Source organism: Diabrotica virgifera, chromosome 4 (genome assembly GCF_917563875.1).
Source record: "Diabrotica virgifera virgifera chromosome 4, PGI_DIABVI_V3a".
NCBI classification, from domain to species: Eukaryota; Metazoa; Arthropoda; class Insecta; order Coleoptera; family Chrysomelidae; genus Diabrotica; species Diabrotica virgifera.
In genome coordinates this window covers 36,653,504-36,677,105 of record NC_065446.1, presented here as the reverse complement: position 1 = coordinate 36,677,105, position 23,602 = coordinate 36,653,504, and the positions used below count along the sequence as shown (strand labels likewise).

General features: G+C 32.9%; 1 protein-coding gene across 7 annotated transcripts in view; it reads right to left on the bottom strand.

Annotated features, from left to right (window-relative positions):
* Positions 1-23,602, bottom strand: part of LOC114329935 (proton channel OtopLc) — a 329,038-nt gene that overhangs the window by 160,397 nt on the left and 145,039 nt on the right. The gene's annotated exons all lie outside the window — the stretch shown is intronic.

The following is a 23,602-nucleotide window of genomic DNA, read 5'->3' as shown; positions in this document are numbered from 1 at the left end:
TTTAAGCTATAATCAGAATTAGGTAATCTAAAATTGATCTCAATTCCAACAGCAAAATAATATGATATTGCTAGACTATAACTTGTATTATTCTAAGCCACACTCTCGTTAAGTATTTTGGCACTGCTCCAACTGAATAACCACTACGGTCCAGTAACGAGAGTTTACAATTTCTTGAGTTCTATTAAAGGCAACCCTTTTACTACCGAAAAAATCGTTTCTTTTCCAAAATATTATCCCATTATCTCTTTCAATTTTATTTAAATGGATGTTATTGAGGCTGTTATTTTTTAAGATTGCAGTCAGCCGCTAAAATTAGTTTTTGACAAAGGCGTATTACACTTTTATAAAAGAAATAACATTGAGGCCCGAAATAATGTTTATACCGAGTTAAAAAAAAAATTATAGCAAAGTCTTAAATTCTCATAATTTTTTGGAAAATATTGATAGTAAAATGAGAAGAAAAATAGGATCATAATATATAGTTATCTGTATGAGTAGACTTATTGGAAAATACAAGAAACAAGTTTTATTAAAATGAAGTTCAGCAGGCTGTCAAACATACTTTATTGTATAGTATAGGATGTTCGTAGATCGAGCCTCTAACCAGGCAAAGACTTTTCATACTCTAGCTAGGAGTTAAAAACAAATCGAATTGATAGGGGAGTGCATTTAGATTTTCACTTCGGAAAAAATCAAACAAGATAAAACTTTTTGTAATTTCATTAAGAAATGTTTAATAAACAACATATCAAAAAGTTCTACTCGAGAAGTGGGTTCTTCATTTTTTATTAAACAAATGAACAGCTAAGTTAGATGTTTTTTTAAATAACTCCGAAAATATAATTTTTAGAAAAAAACCGACTTGACCATTGAAAAATTCAGAAAATTTTACAAAAAAAACCTTATATAAAGATTTTTCTAAAATTAAATCTCTAGCTTCTGTAATTTTTTATTTATAACGCTAAAGTCACCCTTCTCACACACATTGGCGCAATGTAAACTAGCGTTGGAAGAAGTGCACGGTTGAGTTTTTTTAATGTAATTCTTTAACTAATGGATCAAAAGAAATTTTACAAATTGGACATGAAAGAAGATAAAATAAGCTATCTTATGGTTATAACAAAAAGAAATAAAATGTATGGACATAAGTACAGTGTGGGCGGAAAGTGAGACTTACATGAATTTTGTTTAAAAATGATTTAAAAATGTGTAACTAATACAATTTTACTTACAAAGCTCTCAAATTTGCACATCTTACCTCTCAATCATCTTACTAAACGATGTTTCATTCAAAAAAAATCTCAAAAATTTAATTCAAATAATACGCTGTCTCAAAAAATGTAATTTTTGAAAACTTCGTAGTTCTACAGAATTCCCACCACTTTAAGACGGTATTACTCAAGTTTGAATAAATCTAATACAATTTTTTTAATATTTTTTTAAAGCCTAGGATGTAATCTTTAAAAAACACTAAATTATTTTAGATTAAAAATGAAATAAACAATTTCTTTTTGAGAAAACTAAGAAAGATAACAAAAATGTAATACAAAAACCGAAAATTACCAGCTGAAAAAATGTATATACAGAGTGATCAAAACTTTTGTCTGTAAAACTTACCTAAAATTAATTTAATAATAAGCTTCAAAAATAATAAATGTTCAACAAAAAAATTTTTTTTAGCTCTTATACAGTATGTCTGCGTAACTTGGAACCTATTGATAACTTTTTTAATATCAGTTTTACGAAAAAAAGTTATTCTTTATAAAATACTCTGCATCGCATATAACATAAGATGCAACCATCAAATATCAAATTTTGTTAATTTTGTACGAGGTATGTCAAAAAATATGAATTTCACTCAAGAGTAAAGTACCTTTTTATTTCACAATATCGAAAATTTTTATAAAGAAAAGTTGTTTGGAATTAAAAATTATGTTTCAATATGTAATTATATCCTTGTAATCGAAAATTTGTTTTTTTTTAATATTGTTTCAAATTAATTATACCAAACATCATTAAATTTTCACTTATTATTTATGATAACTGATTTATTATTAATTTTATGAAGAAAGTTATTCGTCATAAAGAGCTGTGCATGGTCTAACACTTAATATGCAAATATAAAATATTATATTTTATCAATATTATACGAGGTATTATGTAAAAAAATTGCATAAAGGTGTATTTGCATATTGACACATCGTTTTTAATTCTGAACAACTTTCCATAATAACAATTTTCAGTATTATGAAAAATATAGGTATTTTACTCCTAACTGAAATTTTTATGTATTGACATATCTTGTACAAAATTGATAAAAATTGATATTTTATGATTGCATTTAAAGTTTTTGAATATTGAAGAGATAGATTTTGAATAATTGGTTTTTTCTTTCTAATACATTTTAATTTTTAATATTTTTGTGAAAATTATTTGTTTATCTTTTTTTTTTAAGAATGAAATTCCATATTTGTTTGATTGGATTCTACTTGTTTTTCATTTAAATATCCGCCATTTTGGATCCGCCATTTTGAAATTTAAATTTTTAATCTTTAATTCAGATTCAACAACCTGTTAAAAATAAAGACAATGAATGTTTTAGAAAAATGTTCTTTTTTATGTTCTTTTTAGAAAATCCGCATTTTGGATCCGCCATTTTATAGTTTATAATGTTAACATTTAAGTTAGGTTTATCAAAGCTCTCAAAAATAAGTAGAAATAATGTAGAAATAAATACATTTTGTAAAGAAATTATGATTTTACAACTATTTTTTAAGTTATCCGCCATTTTGGATCTGCCATTTTATCATTTAAATTATCAAAATTTGTTTCAGGTTCAGGTTCAGATTCAGGTTCCTCTCAAAAATATCCACATATATGTAAACAAACACGTTTTATAAAAAAAAATCGGATTTTACAACTGCTTTTTAAGGAATTTTAGGAAAAAATCTGCCATTTTGAATCCGCCATTTTGAATTTGCAAATTGTAATGTCAGATTCGGGTTCAGCATAATTAAAACTAAAACAAAAACATTTTTTATTAAAATAAAATTACGTATTTTTTATGGGAAATAAGCCACAATTTTACTAAAAAATGAATTTATTAACGTTTCGATAGTATTTTGTATTTTGAAAACGAAACCTGATTTGGGCTTCGAAACGTTAATAAATTCATTTTTTAGTAAAATTGTGGCTTATTTCCCATAAAAAATACGTAATTATAAAAATGCCACAAGGAAATAGCTTCAGAACAACATTAAAATAAAATGTTGAATTCACCCATATTCTTAACATTATTTATACAAAACAATTGTTATTGTTTAAACAATTAATAAACAATTAGCGGCGAAATTTGTGAGTAGAACTTTTTACTTTAACATATTTATAAACCGACAAAAAAAGTTTTAGAAAAATATAACCTTGTTTGATTTTTTCCGAAACATTGTATCTTCTCGTTCTAATTGCACTCCCCACTATAATATAATAGTGCAGTACCTGAAGGTTTTCATTTCCGAGTTTGTTGAACCTTCATCCATTTTCATGAAAATTGGTGAGTAGTTAGAGGATACCTCAAGGAACAAAGGTGACATGATGCAAACTTTCGCTTTTACCCTGGGGTAGATGCGCCCCCTACCCGGGGGTGAAAATTATTTTAATAAAAATAATACCACTAATCGATAATCGATAGAGGGATAAATTATAAGCAAAATTTGTTACATAAAGTTATTAACATAAATTAATATTTTTTGAGTTATTAAAGATCAAAAATTTTTATTTTTTTGTAAAAAAATTCATGTCTTTAAGATGTTTTTCACGTATAACTCAAAACCTATAAGCTTTTACAAAAAAGTTATTATTACCAAAATTGAACATAATAAAAAATTTAATACACTCCTCACTTGAAGAACTAAACTAAATTCAAAGTGAGTTATGGGTAATTGAATGAATTTTTTTTTCGACGAGTACTCAAATCTAAGTATACAATCTTAAATGACGGGAAACTATGCATTCTATAAAATATACCTGTTAAACACTTGTCAAAGTACTTCGGAATACCTATCAAATGAGCTCAAGAAGAAGTTAATAGCCTTGAAATTACGCAAGTTATAATGAAAATAAAAAAACCCTTTCAAATTTTTAGGAAAAAGTGAAAAATAAAACATACGCCATTTCAACAAAAATTAAAATTAATAGTAATCCTTACTATAATTTTTTATATTAGCATAAGTAACGATTTTAATAATTTTGACCGGGTTAGAAGGCATATTTTTGAAAAAAAGGTATAATTTAAAAAAATCAGAATTTTCAAAAATTATCGTTATTTTAATTTTCTTTTGATAATAACTCCAAAAATACTCAGTTACGTAAAAAATGATTTATAACCAAATTTTAGTTTTTCTGTATTGACTATTTTACCAGTTTTACTATTTCTGTAGGGTAAAAACGATCGAGATAGAAACGTTTAAAGCTTAAATTTTGCTGCGAGAACCATTTAACCGTGGCCATTATTTAACCATTTATTTTTAAAAAAGTAAACGGTTTTAAAGAATAAATTTAACACGGTTTAATAGCCTTTGGAATTAGCTTTCAAATAGTTTTCAGGTGAAGTTGATATCGTAAAAATTAACAGAGTTATTTAGAAAAAACCCAATAACATTTGTTGGAAACATTTTTAAAAGATAAATTTTGAAAAATTTTTGGAGCATAAATTTTAATGCAATTTGTTCGGGGGATCAGTTGATAGATATTTCAAAGTACTTTGACAAATGTTAAATAAATTTATTATAAAATGCATCAATTTCCCGTTATTTAAGCTTGAATACTTAGATTTGGGTACTCGCCGAAAAAAATATACATTCAATTACCTATAACTCACTTTCAGTTAACACTAAAAGATTTTTCGAGTACGGAGTTTATTTCATTTTTTATTAGCTTTAATTTTGGTAGCAATAACTTTTTTGCTAAAACATAGTTTGTGAGTTATTTATTAAAAATCGATTAAAAACATGCATTTTTCTCACTAAAAATTAAAATCTTTGATTGTTAATAACTCAAAAAGTTTTTATTTATTTTAATACCTTTATATAACAAATTTTGCTTAGAATTTGTTCCTCTATCAAACTATAGGGTTAATTTTAAGAAAATATTTTCCGCCTTCGGGAAGGGGTGGCATCCACCCCCAGGGTAAAAGCTCAAGTTGGCACCATGTCACTTTTGTTCCTTGAGACATCCTCTAACCACTCACCAATTTTCATGCAAATCGATGAAGGTTTAACGAAATCGGAGGTAATAGCTCATATCCACGTTCAGTGACTGCGCTACAAGTCTCCTATTTTGAATGTCTGTACTAAATTTACAATCAGATGTAGTATAATCATAATTTACAATATATAAACTTTGGAAATAATGATTTGGGATTTACAATGTATACACATTGTAAATTATGATTCGGGAGTGCTCCTAGTAACATTTAACGTTTCTTGGTTTGTTTATTTCTACTGCATCTTGATTGTAAATTTAGTATAGGTATAATTTTAGAGTTTTCATTGAATTAATTATTATAGCTATGCCTGTGTTAAGTTTGTTTTTTTAGTTCAAATAATATGTTTTGGTCTAAATGCAGATCTCGAAAATACTGTATGCATAACATTGACATGATTAACTTTATTTAAACAACGAATAAACATACAAAATTATTTTTAAGTGGAAACAGGAACATCTTTAACATTCAACTTTCTTTAACAATTAACACTCAATAATATAATCATTAGTAGATGGTAGTGTGACATTGATATGCACTAAAAATCTCCACCAGGAGGATGGCGTGTTGAAAAATCTATGTATGGTACCTAGTATTTCACCATGTCCCCTTGAATCCCCTATCTGATCTCTATCGTATCTACTTTACTACCCTACCTCATTCTGAAAACTAGAACATTGCCTCTAAAATGAAGGTTATTCCATATTCTTTTTCATCGTCTTAGCAATCATACCATTCTCGAGATTCTCGTTTTCTCGCATAAGAGCATCAGTTTCCTCGCCATATTTTCATACCCTCCAGCCTCCTGAACAATATACGTAGACATTAGTCTCTTCCTAAAACCACTACTTTTTTTAAAAAGAACTCCAAAAAATTAGGAAGTAGGTATAAACCAAGTAAATTGTCACTAAATTGAATCTTCAAACAAACGATAAAATTGCGCCAAACAGAAAACAAATCTATTGTTTATACAATACATTTATCACGGCGTTGTTCATTTGTTGAAATGTGTTTCTAAATTCGACTATCTTTTGTCTCAGTTGCTCCATCTTCGTGACTCGCTCGAATTCATGTCTACAAATTGGTCTTTCGCCTTCCCAAAATTAATAATATAGGCGAGTTAAGTCTAGTTATCAAGGGGACCATTTTATTTTACTTTATGCACTAATCACATAATATACATAATGTTTAACCAGTATATCCTTGCTATCATGACATAATATGGATGTCAAACCTGGACCTTAACCAATAGCCACTACCGAAAGGGCAATAGAAAGAGCAATACTAGGTATACGACTGTCAGATAAAAAGAGGAACGACTGGGTAAGATCAAAAACAAAAGTAGAGGATAGCACAACAAAAATTGCGAAACTCAAATGGAGCTTCGCAGGCAACACTACTAGACAAAGAGACCACAATACAACATTGGTGAACTTACAAAGGTATGCGATCAAGGGAAATACCACAGATGAGATGGGTCTTCTTTTTCAGGTGCCATCTCCGCTACGGAGGTTGGCAATCATCATAGCTATTTTAATTTTTGAGGCAGTAGCTCTAAATAGTTGTTTTGAGCTGCATCCAAACCATTGTCTCAGGTTCTTCAGCCAGCCATGAGATGGGTAGATGACAATAAAACAATTCTTTTTCTTGATGTGCCTATCCGTGACGAATGTTGGCGATCATCATGGCAATATTTACTTTATCCGCTGCAGCGCGGATCAGCTGCATAGATGTTGTGTTGAACCAGGTTCTGAGGTTCTTCGACCAGGATGTTCTTCTTCTTCCTGGACCCGGTTTTCCAAATATTTTTCCTTGCAAGATGGCTCGTAGAAGGGCATATCTGGATCGATTTCGCATAATGTGTCCGAAGTACTGTAACGTTCGAGATTTGATGGTGGTCAGTACCTCTTGGTAATCTAAAGACCGACACTGACGAAATATTGGAAGCATGGCAAAACTACCGTGGCGAGCTATATAAAAATAACGAGGTATCAGCAGAAAATCAGTGACCCTCTTACTACCCTAGAGAACCTACTGTCTTACTCGCTGAAGTCAAAGATGCAATTAAATCACTAAAGAGAAATAAATCCCCAGGCATTGATTCAATACCATGTGAAATACTACAGTTACTAGGTGACAAAGGATTACATATCATCCACTCTATCTGTGTCGCTGTTTGGAATTCAGGAAAATGGCCATCTGATTGGTATACCTCAATTTATATCCCGCTACACAAAAAAGGAACTACTACCCGATGTGAAAACTACCGCACACTGTCACTAATAACATATGTTGCATAGTAAAATCTTGTTACACATCATCAAAAACAGATTAAAAACATATCTACATTACCAAATACCTCAGGAACAAGCGGAGCTTGTAAAGGGTAAAGGTACAAGGGAACAAATCCTGAACCTGAGACCACTAATTGAAAAGTCTAGAGAATTTCAAGTACCTATGATTATATGCTTCGTTGACTACCAAAAGGCATTTGATTGTGTAAGCTGGATAAATCTGTGGTCAATTTTAATATAAATGGGCGCACCAATGCACCTGGTGACACTTATTAAAAATCTGTACCAGCCAATATAGCGACAGTACGACTAGATCATAAGTTCTCAAACCAATTCAAGACCGAGAGATGTGTTAGACAAGGATGCGTGTTGTCACCTGACTTATTTAACATTTATGGTGAACATGTCTTGAGGATGGTTTTAGAAGGATGAGCAGGTGGAGTAACAGTAGCTGGTAGGAAAATCTCCAATTTAAGGTTTGCTGATGACACTACACTTATATCAGCAAATGAGCAAGAAATGTTTGATCTCCTGCGAAGAGTTGAGTACGAAAGCAATAAAGTTGGTCTAAAAATCAATAAAGCTAAGACATAAATAATGGTGGTCGACAGATTCGACAATATTCAACTGACTAACATGTTACAAGGCTACCAGATAGTAAACACCTTTCTTTATCTCTGGTCTAGTATAACTAACGATGGTAACTGTGAAGCAGAAGTTCGGAGACGTATTGGTATGGCAAAAATGCGATGAGTCGCCTAACTAAAGTTTGAAAAGACAGATTTATCTCTCAAAATATCAAGATAAGACTGGTGAATGCCCTTGTATTCTCAATATTTCTATAAGGAGCAGAGACTTGGACTCTTCGCGCATGCGAGCGCCAAAAAATTGATGCCTTTGAGATGTGGTGCTGAAGAAGAATGCTGCGCATACCTTGGACAGCTCATAGGACAAACGTGTCCATTCTAAACCAACTCAAGATTAAAAAAAGGCTGTCCACAATATGTCTGTAACGAATACTGCAATTATTTTGTCACGTGGTGCGCAGAGGTGACGACAGTTTGGAGAGATTAATTGTTTCTGGAAACGTTCCGGGGAGAACATCAAGAGGACGATCACCAACTAGATGGTCCGACCAAATAAAGAATTCAGCTGGAAACTCATTCTGCGAAGCTCTTACGAACCGGGAGTACCTCCCAATTCTTCAATATGTCAATAAAACAATAGCTGTGACAAATTTGACAGATTTTGCTCAGGATAGAGAGCGATGGAAGGAGTTGGGAGAGGGCTATGTCCAAAAATGGACGATAAAAGGCTAAGAAGATTTCGAATAAATTTAATTTAATTTATAAAAACTTTATTTATTGCAAATTGTGGTAAAGAATCGGTAAATCTGCATATAGAAATATATTGTATTTGTAAGTTAACCTACTCCTTAATTTCTAAGTACTTTTACGAAATTTTAGTCCGGTGCTGCATAGCCCCTGTAACTTAACCGATTATACAATGGTTCCAAGGGAATGAATACAAAAAATTTTAATAGATAATGCTAGAGGAGATCATTCTTAAATACATTATTGCCTATTCACATTAACTATATAAAGGAACGCTGAAATTAGGTTGTTTGGACGAAGCATCTAAAAATAGTTTAGAAATCATATCCTACAGTACTTATCATAATAGAATAATAATCCCACATTATATAAACATATCAAGATTTGTCTGGGAAATATTTTTCAAATGATTTCCTATAAGATACAAAACAGTACAGTAAATTGTTGTTTTAAAAAAGTAAACGGTACGTTTTTGTTAAAGCAATTCTGCTTTTTATCTTACTTGTGAATAGGGTATATGTAAGTCAGAAAAGTCTATTCCACAAGATAATAACAAGCTTCCTTCCTAAGAACGTTACAAAAAAAAACAATATTAAAAATGTATAAGACAATACTACAGAAGAATTACAATTATTAATTCAATCTCTATATAGAATAGAATGTCTAGAATATTATAGAAAATGAAAATGAACACATTGATAGAGAACATTACATGAGATGTTTTGAAAGTTATGAGTGCTATCTTCATTTCAGTAATTCAAAATATACAAAATAGTAAAATCAATAAATAATATGTATAATATATGAGAGGAAAACTCTCTTTCTAATGTACGATAAAAAACCAGAAAATTATAAAAGTAGGTGCTAATGCCTGGTTGCACCAACAAATCGTAAGCTCCAGCTTAGCCAACTCAGCTTATAGATAGGGCTCGTCTATCTTAGCATGGCATTAACTGATAAGTTTAACTTGGAAATCCATTGTGGCAAGCTGAAAATTGATCTAAGACTCTCAATGGTGCATCGCGTATGTTTCGTAAGCTGAGCTTATAGTCGGAGAGATAGAAGCGGATTTTGTGCGTGATAAGTAATATGGAAAAACTATACGGGGATATGTTGAATTAGTTGTGTACATGACTTTCACCAACGGCAGGAAACCAGAGTTGGGGCCGAGGGTAGTTATAAGGGGTCAAAGTCGCGGATTTTATTATTTTTTTATGACGCTCATGATCGAGATAGTGCACCAAAATGTGGGAATAAGTAGGTCATGACGTAACTAAGTAAAATCTGTAGGGGCGGAACGCTGCGTGGCCGACCAAGGGGTGGGGGTACGGGTGAATATAAAAAATATAAAGGGTTTTTTGCGACGTTCGTGATTGAGATAGTGGACCAAAATTTGGGAATAAGTAGATCATGATATTGCTAAGTAAAATGCCCAGAGCCGGAAACCAGAGTTGGGAATGAGGGTAGTTATAAGGGGTCAAAGTCGCCGTTTTTATTATTTTTTTTTTGTGACGCTCATGATCGAGAGAGTGCAACAAAATTTGGGAATAAGTAGGTCATGACGTAACTAAGTAAAATCTCCAGGGGTGGCACTCTGCGTGGCCGACAAAGGGGTGGGGCAGGGGTGAATACAAAAAATATAAGGGGTTTTTTTGCGACGTTCGTGATTGACAGAGTGCACTAAAATTTGGGAATAAGTAGATCATGAAATATCTAAGTAAAATCCTCAGAGCCGGAAACCAGAGTTGGGCATGAGGGTAGTTATAAGGGGTCAAAATCGCCGTTTTTATTATTTTTTTTGTGACGCTCATGATCGAGATAGTGCACCAAAATTTGGGAATAAGTAGGTCATGAGTTAACTAAGTACCATATCCAGGGGTGGAACGCTGCGTGGCCGATAAAGGGGTGGGGGTAGGTGTGAATATAAAAAATATAAGGGGTTTTTTGCGACATGCTAGATTGAGATAGTGGACCAACATTTGGGAAATAAGTAGACCATGACTTAGCTAAGTAAAATCCCCAGAGCCGGAAACCAGAGTTGTGTATGAGGGTAGTTTTAAGGGGTCAAAGTCGCAGTGTGTATTATTTTTTTGTGACCCGGTACAACATTTGTCCCCCACGCAGCGTTCCTCCCCTGGAGATTTTACTTAGTAATGTCATGATCTACTTATTTCCAAATTTTGGTGCACCATCTCGATCACGAACGGCAAAAAAAAACCCATATATTTTTATACTCACCCCTGCCTACCACCCCTTTGTGCCCCAAGCAGCGTTCCGCCCCTGAAGATTTTACTTAGTTACGTCATAACCTACTTACTCCCAAATTTTGGTGCACTATCTCCATCATGAGCGCCACAAAAAAAAATAATAAAAACCGCGAATTTTACCCCTTATAACTACCCTCGTCCGCCACTCTGGTTTCCACCTCTGGGGATATTACTTAGTTATGTCATGGTCTACTTATTTCCAAATTTTGGTGCACTATCTCAATCACGAACGTCGCGAAAAACCCCTTACATTTTTCTATACTCACCCCTGCCCCACCCCTTTGTCGACCACGCAGCGTTCCACTCCTGGAGATTTTACTTAGTTACGTCATGACCTACTTATTCCCAAATTTTGGTGCGCTATCTCCATCATGAGCGTCACAAAAAAAAATAATAAAAAACGGAAATTTGACCCCTTATACTACCTTCCTTCCCCACTCTGGTTTCCGGCTCTGGGGATTTTAATTACCTATGTCATGGTCCACTTATACCCAAATTTTGGTGCACTATCTCAATCACGAAAGTCGCAAAAAACCCGTTATATTTTTTATATTCACCCCTACCCCCACCAATTTGTCGGCCACGCAGCGTTGAGCCCCTTGATGTTTTACTTAGGTACGTCATGACCTACTTATTCCCAAATTTTGGTGCACTATCTCGATCATGAGCGTCATAAAAAAAATAATAAAATCCGCGACTTTGACCCCTTATAACTACCCTCGGCCCCAACTCTGGTTTCCGGCCGTTGGTGAAAGTCATGTACACAACTAATTCAACATATCCCCGTATAGTTTTTCCATATTACTTATCACTAAAGACCGGATTATATGTTTTTTGCATATCTATAACCATCAAAAATACAATCAAACGCTTCAGGATGTGGACGAATTATGATAATTAAAGGCGTTTGACACTAATTTAATTTTACATATTTAGAATATTTTCGTTTTTTTAACATATTTTGATGGTTTGAACATATCTTCGACCGTTTGACATATTTTGGCATATTTTTAACATATTTTGACATATTTTGACATATTTTTGGCTGTAAACAGCTTGACACAGTTAACCATGTAACAATGGTTAGGTTTATAAATGATGCTTTCATGAACTTTTTCCTTCCCAACATTGTTCCAACTAACAAAATCTTGCTTATGGTTTCCGATGCTGCGTCATACATGGCCAAAGCTGTCCAACAACTAAAAGTTTTATATCCCAATTTAATTCATGTGACGTGTTTGGTGCATGGTTTAAACAGAGTGGCAGAAAAAATTCGAAATTAATTTCCTACAGTTAATAGTTTAATTAGCAACGTGAAGAAAATATTTTTAAAATAACCTTTAAGGATTCAGATATATGTATAAAGAAAAATTACCAAATACTCCTTTGCCACCGGAGCCTATAATCACAGGTTGGGGAACATATTTAAAAGCTGCCTGTTTTTATGCGGAACATTTTCTCCCTATAAAAGGACTAATTTTATGTTTTGAAGAAACAAAATTTGTTCCAAAATTGAAATCGCACCAATATTTAATATTGGTGCGATTTCAAAATGCAAATCAATTTTAGAAAACAGATCACTGCACAATGAGCTTTGTTTTATTAAATCAAATTATAAATTTGTTGTTTATAAAACCATCCTCAATACTGAATCGTTTCCACTACAAGAGTCTCTTAATTTAATTTAGAAATTTAAGGAAAACGCTGCAGAAGTTTCTGGAAAAATTGGACAATCAATAAATAAAAAATGTAAATTTGCACCAATCACATCAGTTGATGTCGAACAAAGCTTTTCAACATACAAATGACTACTAACGGATAGGCGACATAATTTTACTATTGAAAATATTGAAAAACATTTGATTGTGAATTGTTTTTATAAGAAGGAATAAAATGTAGAAACTTAAATAATAGTAATAGGTACGAGATAGGTATACATTGGTATATTTAGGTTAATTTTGTCAATATACCTATGTACTTACCGTTATTTAATAAAACGTTTATACATTTTTAATGCATATTTTCTTGTTACTTTAAAATGTTTTTCACATATTCCACATATTTGGAACATATTTTAAACTTTTAGGGAATATTTTCAACATATTTTACTCATATTTCAGACATATATATGCACATATTTCAGTCAAAACAGAAACATATAATCCGGTCTTTACTTATCACGCACAAAATCCGCTCCCAGCTCTTAGACTATTAAGGCTCGTCTTAAGCCTAAAATCTGTTGGTGCAAAAAGGCATAACTGATTATGACTCGGCAACTGCCATAAAAAATTGCAGAAACTAATATTACTTGAAGTCTGAAAATTATAGATTAGTTAGATATCTTTTCTCTACTGTTCTCTTTTTTATGTCTTTTGGTTGGTGTTTCATTGGAAGTTCCCCCATAAGGCAAAGGACTCCGCAGAAACCTTATGGGAAATGGCTCTCTGTCAAATGCTCTGAAACTTTGGGTTCTGGTAGTCCTTGATGTGTAGAACAAAAGACTCAATGGGCGCGTAGCTCAAAAAAATTATGGTTTTAAGATATAAGCCTCTGAAATTATAGGTACAGTGAGGACGTTTGAGTTGGAATAAATTTATTTTTTCGAGAATGGGCGACTTTAGAGATAAATTACGAATCAGGTCGATTTTTATTATTAAATTATAATTTTTTGACATATACAAGGTGTATAGAAACTCTACCGACAAACGAAGACAGGAGATTCCTCAGATAATTTTAAGATAATTTAACCCAACTCACCTAGTCCGAAAATGCTTCCTAAGGGAGCTAGATCTCTTTGAAGATGGCGTCATGTAATTAGTTTTTCTTAAATACCTCCAGAACGCTTCTATTTAGAAAAACGAAAATTGGTATACATATTTACTTTCCAGAAATGAATCGATTCCATCCATTGCGAATTTCTAGTACAACTCATAGGCGTCCGTTTTGGGTAGGGCAACGGTTACTTTATCGCCTAACTTTTTTGTCTTTAATTTTTAAGCAGTTTTGACTCTGAATTATTTAATTGTGAGTTATTCTAGTACTAAAAGGTACTCTTAGTTTAAATCGATAGGATACACCGTTTGCTAGAAAAATCGATTTGAAAATTTTTCGTTCCTTGAATTAAAAAAAAAAAAGATACAAAAAAAACTATTTAGAGAGATGAAAACTGGTACATTTATTTATATTCCAGAGATTAATCGATTTCATTAATGGCGAATTTCTAGTACCGGTCATAGGCGTCCGTTTTGGGTAGGTCAACAGTTATTTTATAGCATACCTTTATTGTCTTTAATTTTTAAGTATTTTTGACACTAGTTTATTCAATTATGAGATATTCGAGTACTAAAAGTTACTCTTGCTTTGAGTTGGTATAATACATCGGTTTTTTTTTAATTTTTTTTAACTTTTTTTTTTCAAATTCCCAAAACTAAAAATTTTCAAATCAATTTTTCTAGAAAACGGTGTATCCTATCGACTTAAAGTAAGAGTACATTTTAGTACTAGAATACCTTACAATTTAATAATCCAGTATCAAAAATGCTTAAAAGTTGAAGACAAAAAAGTTATGAGATAAAATAACCGTTGCCCTACCCAAAACGTATGCCTATGACCGGTACTAGAAATTCGCAATGGATGAAATCGATTAATTTTAGGAAAGTAAATATGTATACCAATTTTCGTTTTTCTAAATAGACGCGTCCTGGAGGTATTTAAGAAAAACTAATTACATGGCGCCATCTTCAAAGAGCTCTAGCTCCCTTAGGAAGCATTTTCGGACTAGGTGAATTGGGTTAAATTGTCATAAAATTATCTGAGGAATCTCCTGTCTTCGTTTGTCGGTCAAGTTTCTGGACACCCTGTATATCATACTAGTGACGTCTTCCATCTGGGCGTGATGAAGCAATCGATGATTTTTTTTTAAATAAGAATAGGGGTCGTGTGATAGCTCCTTTGAAAGGCTATTCAATTATCTATTCAGTAATATAAACATTAACATAATTATTTGTACAGGGTGCCCAAAAGTTTTTGTTGAATTAAATTAATTGAGACAGAAAGAAAAATGTATATAATTTATTTAATTCAAAATATATTTTTCCACCTACCTCTATCGAAAGTATACTTTTCCGGACCTGATTGTAGGGAGCAAAGTTGTACTTTTCCTCCCTAGGGAGGAAAATATTTTTCCTCCCTAGGGAGGAAAAGTAAAAGTGACGTCATGGTATTTCATTCATGAAATATAACTTATTGACGCCCTGTACAATATCTATTTTCTATTACGTAAGTATCTATACATTTTAACGTTTATTTAAAAACACTCTGTATTTTGTAGAATGGTAAAAAACAGTAAATTGTTATTCTGATTTAACAATGTTTACATTAATAATTTGACTTATATTCGACAGTTGACAGTTATATTGTACCTACTTGTTAGTTCTAGTTCTAATAAATTTTGTTGGTTAGTTAATAAATTAAGTAAAAATGAAAAAATTACTTGTTATTTGAGGAAGGTGGAAAAACCATATGTATAACATGGGAGTAAAGTGCCTTTTCCTCCCTTGAATGATTACTGCCCTCCGCTACGCGTCGGGCAGTAAACTTCATTCTCGGGAGGAAAAGTAGCACTTTCCTCCCTTGTTATACAAATAGCTATTACTGTTGTCCGAAAACAGGAAAAAATGTTTATTTGATAAATAAATATTGTTTTTCTCTTAAATTCAATAATAAAGCTGCCACCCCCCTGCCTCTTAGCAGTTTGAATATTTAATTTAAGCGAAAAGCAATGTTTATTTTTCAAATTAACATTTTTTTCTGTTTTCTGATAGCAGTAAGATGTATTTCGAATTAAATAAATTATATACATTCTTCTTTTTGTCCCAATTAATTTAATTTAAAAAAAATAGACGCCCTGTGTAAATAATTAGGTTAATGTTTATACTATTGAATAGACAATTCAATAACCTTTCAATTGAGCTATCACACGACCCTTATTCTTATTTAACAAAATCTTCCATTGCGTCATCACGCCCAGATGGATGACGTCACTAGTATGATATATATGCCAAAAATTTATAATTTACAAATAAAAATCGACGTGATTTGTAATTTATCTCGAGTCGCCCATTCTCGAGAAAATGAATTTATTTCAACTCAAACGTCCTTACTGTACCTATAACTTCAGAGGCTTATATCTTAAAACCATGATTTGTTGGAGCTACGTGCCCATTGAGTCTTTTGTTCTACACATCAAGGGCTACCAGAACCCAAAGTTTCAGAGCATTTGCCAGAGAGCCATTTCCCATAAGGTTTCTGCGGGGTCCTTTCCCCTCCCAAGGCAAATGTCTAGATCCGCCACTGCAAGAATCTGGATGCTTTTGAAATCTGGATGTATCGGAGAATCGGGTATTGGGTGGATACAGTTCGTAACGAAGTTGTTTTGCATCGGATGGGAAAAGTTACGGAAATCATCAGAACAGTTAAAAATGGCAAAATTGAATATTTTGGCCATGTTATGCGCCACCCAGAGAGATATAAAACAGTGATGAGTGCGCTAATAACCGGCAAAATAGCGCAAAAGATGGAAAACATAATACATTGTGACGTAAAAAGAGTTGAAACTAGTAAAGGTGGAAATTATCGATATAAACGTATAAATTAACATTATATCACATAGTTTGCCACCTTTACACGTATTGGAGGAGTATGACAACTGTCACTGTGACAGAAGAATTTTATAAAATACTCCAGTCACAGACGTCAAAAGGTGGGAAACTATGTAATGTAATGTTAATTTATACGTTTATATCGGTAATTTCCACCTCTATTAGTCTCATCTCTTTTTATTTCACAATATATTATGTTTTCCATCTTTTGCATTATTTTGCCGGTTATTAGCGCGGTCATCACTGTATACTCCATGTAATAATACAAGGCAAGGTAGACGGAAGAAGAGGGCCATGTCGAAGAAGAACGTCATGGCTTAGAAGCCTGAGAGAATGGTTAAACAGATTCCCTGCATCCCTTTTTTGAGATGTCGTCAACAAAATTACTATAGCCAATTTGATTGCCAACGCTCGAGAATTGAGTACAGCACATGAAGAAAAAAGAATGAATAAAAATCAGGATATAAACTTAAGAAATAATAAACAATAAGGCCTATGTATAGAAAGATGCTGGGCAGATGCAGTATTGTTCATAAAACAATTTACCAAGAAAATATTAGTATATAATATGTATTCGACTAGTATTTCTATGTTTGATCGACTGAAAAATAACGTTCAACTGAATAAGGCTTAAAGTTGTGAAGTCATCTTTCGTAGGATAGAAAAATTTTGCAGGATACCATAACAACTAGGTACTGAAAACATCTACCAAAACAACTAAGTGAAAGTGAAAATAAACGTACAGAACCTTTATAGGAATAAGACAGAGGACTATTGTCCTCTATTGTTTTCACCCATTTTGAAAAAATGTGAAAACCTTGAATTACTGTCTGTCTCTCCCAGAGACCTTTGTAAACATAACTTCTTTAGACCAGATAAAATGGCAAGTGAGGTATCGAATGAAAACTTATAACCCAAGGATGGTATTAAAGATAAGAAAGTTGACCTAGGACTTCCGATAGAGTTGCAACTGGAAGTATTTTTTTAAAGTCGCCGAAATAGTACAAGCGATATATTATTCGACGCGTCTTAGCAAGACGAGAACAAATATATACTTCTGGTTTCATGCCTGTCTATTCGTCCGCATGTCTGTCCACGAATATAACTCCTCTGTTATTAACAGATAGAATGATAGATGAGGTGTCGAATGAGAGCTTATAACCCAAAGATGGTATTAGAGGTTAGAAATTTGACCTCGAACTTCCGGTTTTAAGACCTGTTTAATGTCGCAGAGATAGTACAAGCGATATATTACTCGACGCACCTTAGCAAGACGAGAATAAATATACTCATGGACAAAAATATTGAATATTTATTATTATTATTATTTGTTTATTTGTAATCTTTGAAATGTTAAGTATTTTTTTATTTATTTATTTATCTATTTATTTTATTTATTTATTTATTTATTTATTTATTTATTTGACGTATTTTAATTTATTAGAGATAAATAAATTGTTAAACATATTCTTTATAACTGAATATGCAATAATTTAACAAATTAACAAACATTGCATGAGAATTTTATTTTTCGATTCTGCAGTTCTCTTGCTGATATGCCACATTTAAGTAAGGTAGTGTGTGCTAGAATTGTTACTTTAAGAAATGAGGGTTACAGACAAGAAGATATTGCGTGGATAGCAAATATCCATCAGTCGATACAATGAGATTGGGGAATACAAAAGGCGACCTGGTCAAGGACGAAAAAGATGTACAACGCCAAGAGATGACCAATAAAGACTTAAATCTTTGCGAAATCGTACACTTACAGCTTCTTATCTGAAAAATGAGTTACTGATCACAAGAAAAGTTCATGTAAGTGCCAAAACTGTGACTCGAAGATTTAAAGAGGTTGGTTTGAATCCAAAACGGCCTGCCAGAGTTGCACTTCTTCTGCCACGGAATAAAACTTAAGGGTTGCACTTTGCAAGAGCCCCCGTTAACTGTAACGAGCATCATTGAAGAAGAGTTCTTTTCACAGATGAAACGAGGATACAATTATGGAAGCCAGATGGACGTGATCCAGTATACAGAAGGTCTGGGGAACGTTTCGCAGGATGTAATCTTGTAGAACATGTTAGTTTTGTTGGCGGTTCCGTAATGCTATGGGGTGGCATTAGTTGGGAGAGTCGTACAGAGCTTATTGAGGTGAATATTCGAATGAATGCTGACTGGTACATACGGAACATCCTTGAATAGCATGTTTTTCCTTATTGCGGCTTCATTGGGTATGATAACTTTGTGCTAATGCATGATAATGCCCGTGCAGATACCGCAGGAACAGTCATACGATATCTTGAGGATGTTGGAGTTGAGGCTCTAGACTGGCCACCAATGAGCCCTGATGCAAATCCCATAGAACATATATGGGACATTCTAAAAAGACGTATACGAGCAAGAAATCCAGCTCCAAACTCAATTGCAGAATTAAGAATTGCTGCACAGGAAGAATGGAATCGACTTCCGCAAGAAACCATCCAAGATATTCTGCGGAGCATGCCTAGAAGGATGCAGGCAATCATTAGAGCTGGAGGAGGAAATACTAGGTACTAACTTGTTACAATATTGCCGTAAAAAATTGTTCTATTGCCGTTATTGTTTCTTTTTCTAATTAAATGTTATTAGTCTAATTAAATAAAATATTAGTCTAAGAGCTGGGAGCGGATTTTGTGCGTGATAAGTAATATGGAAAAACTATACGGGGATATGTTGAATTAGTTGTGTACATGACTTTCACCAACGGCCGGAAACCAGAGTTGGGGCCGAGGGTAGTTATAAGGGGTCAAAGTCGCGGATTTTATTATTTTTTTATGACGCCCATGATCGAGATAGTGCACCAAAATTTGGGAATAAGTAGGTCATGACGTACCTAAGTAAAATCTCTAGGGGCTCAACGCTGCGTGGCCGACAAAGGGGTGGGGGCAGGGGTGAATATAAAAAATATAAGGGGTTTTTTGCGACGTTCGTGATTGAGATAGTGCACCAAAATTTGGGTATAAGTAGACCATGACATAAATAATTTGAAATCCCCAGAGCCGGAAACCAGAGTCGGGAAGGAAGGTAGTTATAAGGGGTCAAAGTTCCGTTTTTTTATTATTTTTTTCCGTTTATTCCCAAATTTTTATGCACTATCGCGATCATGGGCATCACAAAAAAAATAATAAAAACGGCGATTTTGACCCCTTATAACTACCCTCATGCCCAACTCTGGTTTCCGGCTCTGAGCATTTTACTTAGTTATGTCATGGTCTACTTATTCCCAAATTTTGGTGTACTCCCTCAATCACGAACGTCGCAAAAAAACCCCTTATATTTTTTCTATTCACCCCTGCCCCACCCCTTTGTCGGCCACGCAGCGTGCCACCCCTGGAGATTTTACTTGATTACGTCATGGCCTACTTATTCCCAAATTTTGGTGCACTCTCTCGATCATGAGAGTCACAAAAAAAAATAATAAAAACGGCGAATTTGACCCCTTATAATTACCCTCATCCCCAACTCTGGTTTCCGGCTCTGGGGATTTTACTTAGTAATGTTATGATCTGCTTATTCCCAAATTTTGGTCCACTATCTCAATCAATAACGTCGCAAAAAACCCTTTATATTTTTTATATTCACCCCTACCCCCACCCCTTTGTCGGCCACGCAGCATTCCGCCCCTAGAGGTTTTACTTAGTTACGTCATGACCTACTTATTCCCAAATTTTGGTGCACTATCTCGATCATGAGCGTCATAAAAAAAATAATAAAATCCGCGACTTTGACCCCTTATAACTACCCTCGGCCCCAACTCTGGTTTCCGGCCGTTGGTGAAAGTCATGTACACAACTAATTCAACATATCCCCGTATAGTTTTTCCATATTACTTATCACGCACAAAATCCGCTTCTGTCTCTCCGACTATATGCAAGTTACTTGACAATAAATATACGTAGGATAGTTCAGCTCAACTTATTTAGCAATAAAAAGTACAAATTTTTTAAAAGGAAAAAGATATACTTCAAAAATAAAATATGTATTATTCTTGTCTGTGAGTGTATATACTTTCGGTTTTTATATCACTTCCGGTTAAAAAGGTGTAATCGGAAGTGCCACATTATAGTCGCAGAAATAGAACATGTGATATATGCATGAATCATGGCGTATTGAAAAGTCAAGCTCAATATATTTACTTCCGGTTTTGATGTAATTTCCAGTTAAAGAGTTAGATAATATGAAAGTTTGTCAAAAATGACGTAGAATATGGTAAATTCTAAATGTGAATTTCATTATCAAAAAAATTGGAAGTTTTTCGTGGTTTCCAAGAAGCATTATAAATAAATCATTGGTGTAAAGTCAAGCTTTTTAAAGTAGCATTTTTCATAGTTTATTAAAAATTCAAATGAGCTTTTATCATTGTAAGTGAGGCAAAAGCACAGAAAATACCCCAATTTTAAAATGTTAATCATGTTTCTAAGAGTGTCACATTTATTTGGAATAAGGGTGTCGGGACAAACAATTTTGGCGATTTAAACAATTAAACCCTTAAATTTTCAATAAAATTAAAGATTTTAGACCTTGGGCCCCACACTTAAAAATAATTTATTACCTCTCTCGTGAGACTTTTTTTATTCAATTATTCATGCCGAGTCGGACAACTTGTCTATTTCGGAAAATTTTCGGGAGGGGACCGTTTCGTAAATATGGTGATTTCTAAACATTGGTGCGTCCGACAACTGGAGTAGTACCCTTAAGAATTTGTCGGACAATGTTACCAGTAAATTGTAAGTATTGTTATGCTCTGTATTTTCGCTCTGTTATGGATCAATTGATCAGCATCTTATTAATTCAATTAATTAATTAATTAATTATTTTTATTTGCTACTTATGGAAACAAAACCAAAATTTAATAAAACTACTATCTCCTTTTTTTAACAAATTTTCATTTAAATGATTCGGTAGACTGTTCTTATTATCTTAAAAAAACAATATTTAATTTACCTTTTAAATAGATTATTTATCTCTTCTATGAATTTATGAACGAATAAATTATGCTGTGAAACTGTTAAATTGACAAAAACAAATATGGTATGTAATATACAACAACTCTCTCCTTTTCACAAATAATCTGACTAACCTTTTTTATCTTCTTTACTTCTTCTCATGGATTGTGTTGTCCTCGGTTCTCCTACACGTGCTCTTTGGATGCTTCTACGGTCTTTCTCTTCCAAACTGTTTCACAAAACAAAAAAAAACAGCACTCGCTCGGAATCTTTCCTCTATTTAGTCTCCGACTCGATACAAACAATATCAATCTTTATAATTCCAAGATTTTTTTCTCTCAGCTCGATATCTTGTGCAAAATTGATACAAACCGGCTACTCGTTCCAGACAGAAACTGGAATCTATTCGGACATGAGGAGATTGTACTTCTCGACTCGATCACGATTTCGTCTCAACAGAAATCTGCTTACACGACCACCAAATTCACCATTTTACACAAAATTACTAATTTCCAAACTGGACTGCTCCCTTCCGATCTTAATTACACATTAAATCTTTTTCCTTCATCAATCTGAGACTCAACCACTCTGTTATTAATGTTTGTCTTACATTTTAGAAAACCCCTATATTCTAAAACTAAACATTATATTGTCTACTCCAACCGCGAGTACATTCACTTTCTAATCCGACCGTATTTTAGTTCATTGTTTAATTTGTATAAGTCCGTTCGTAGAATCTTTACCACTAAACATTTCCTCTTTCCACGAAACACTGCGTACGGCTAAATCATATTATTTACAAATTTTGGCTATATACAGGGCGACGAAAATTTACAATCTCGTGGTCTTTGTCATAAAATTAATTCTTTAAATTTTCTCCATAAAAATTATTTAACAGTATTTTTATCAAAAAATCCTGCAAAAAATAATTTATGGCTGCATAGTGCGTTCCCATATGAAGGGCGCACGCATCATAAAGAGTCATAAAATTTATACGCTCATAGCTAATTTTTGCACGATTGTTTGATAAAAATATTTTCAAATAACAGACGCACCAAAATTTAGAAACCTCTATATTTACAAAACGCTACCCTACCGAAAATTTTCCGAAGTAGAAAAATTGACTGACTTGACATGAATAACTGAATAAAAAAAGTCTCATGAGAATTAATAATTTTTTGTGTGGGTTCAAGACCTATTTAGCAGTTTTTTTATTTACAGTTGCAGTAAAAACTCTTTTACAGTATTGAAATATCTGAGAATTATACAGGGTGTCCCGAAAAGAATGGTCATAAATTATACCACAGATTCTAGGGTCAAAAATATGTTGATTGAACCTCACTTACCTATATACAATAGTGCACATAAAAAAAGTTACAGCCCTTTAAAGTTACAAAATGAAAATCGATTTTTTTCATATATCGAAAACCCTTCGAGATTTTTCATTAAAAATAGACATGTGGCATTCTTATCGCAGCAACATCTTAAAAAAAATTAAAGTGAAATTTGTGCACCCTTTAAATTTTTAAGGGGGTTTTGTTCCTTTAAACCCCCCCAAACTTTTGTGTACGTTCCAATTAAATTATTATTGTGACCCCATTAGTTAAACAAAATGTTTTTAAAACTTTTTTGCCTCTTTGTACTTTTTTGATAAGCCAGTGTTTATCGAGCTATTTTGAATATTTGTCGAATCCACCATATATTTGTATATGGTTAAGTACGATTATAGAGACCTGTTAATGATCTGAAAATGTATTTATAATTTACATTTTTAGGTATATTTTGAAAAAGAAGCCATATCT